Source organism: Doryrhamphus excisus, chromosome 14 (genome assembly GCF_030265055.1).
Source record: "Doryrhamphus excisus isolate RoL2022-K1 chromosome 14, RoL_Dexc_1.0, whole genome shotgun sequence".
Classification (NCBI taxonomy): domain Eukaryota; kingdom Metazoa; phylum Chordata; class Actinopteri; order Syngnathiformes; family Syngnathidae; genus Doryrhamphus; species Doryrhamphus excisus.
The window spans coordinates 3,458,022-3,459,002 of NC_080479.1; the positions used below are offsets into that span (position 1 = coordinate 3,458,022).

Genomic DNA, 981 nt, shown 5'->3' on the forward strand with positions numbered 1-981 from the left:
CTGAAGAAGGAATGTTCCCGTGACCCTGATCAGAGACCCCCAGTGACCCCCAGGTCCTGGAGGTGCCTGGATGCGCCAACAGCAACTCTGCAGATGCTCATGTTAATCCTGCAAGAATGTGTCAAGATAAGAACTCGTAAAACATTAAAAGTAATTGCTCTCACATACACACACACACATAGACAAACAAATACAGCTCGTGCAACTGCCTTCTACCCCCCCCCCCCCCTTAGAGTTGCACGACCATGTAGTAGAGACCCCCAAAAGAAAATAAAAAGAGGGGAGTGTGAACTGCATATTCAGAGTGGAGCGGCATGTCACTGGGTATGTGGTTTCACTCTCCTCGCTGCGAGCAACTTTGAATATTGTTGTCTGTCTCTTCTGTATTTCTGTATTTAAGTGTTTTTACAAGTGTCACAGGAGTTTGAACCTGACATTGACCTGGCAGCTTACGGCCATACTACCCTGAAACCCCCCAATTTCGGAAACTAAACAGGGCGGGCCTGGTTAGTACTTGGATGGGAGACCACCTGGGAATACCAGGTGCTGTAAGCTTTTTATGGTTTCTGCTCTTGCCTGACAGCAGAGGGCGCTGTTTGACACTTTTTTTCTGGAGTCTAGCCTGCATCACCTTCAAATAGGATCTTTTCAGTTGACCTGGCACCTTACGGCTATACTACCCTGAAAAAAAACGGTGAGAGCAGTTGCAGAGTAGATCACAGAGAGATATTTTTTTAGATATATTCCGTTTTTTCTTTTCTATTTAAAGTGTTAAAAATTCTCTTTTGTGAATGTTCAGGGAGTGGGCCCGCTCCCCCCTCCCTGTCCTCCCCCACCCCCCAAATTTGTGGCTGGTGGGGGGAGGGGCACTTTTTGTTTTAAACAAGCACAAGTCAAGCTGGTAGCCAGGGAGCCATCAGACAAGGCTGCTGCCTATCCTAGGCAATTAGCTGTGGCAGTGGAAGTTGTGGGTGAGGGGGC

At 47.8% G+C, this 981-nt stretch overlaps 1 pseudogene; it reads left to right on the top strand.

Moving 5' to 3' along the window:
* The first annotated feature begins 447 nt into the window (after positions 1-447).
* On the top strand, positions 448-555 carry LOC131102499 (5S ribosomal RNA; annotated as a pseudogene).
* The last annotated feature ends 426 nt before the right edge of the window (positions 556-981 follow it).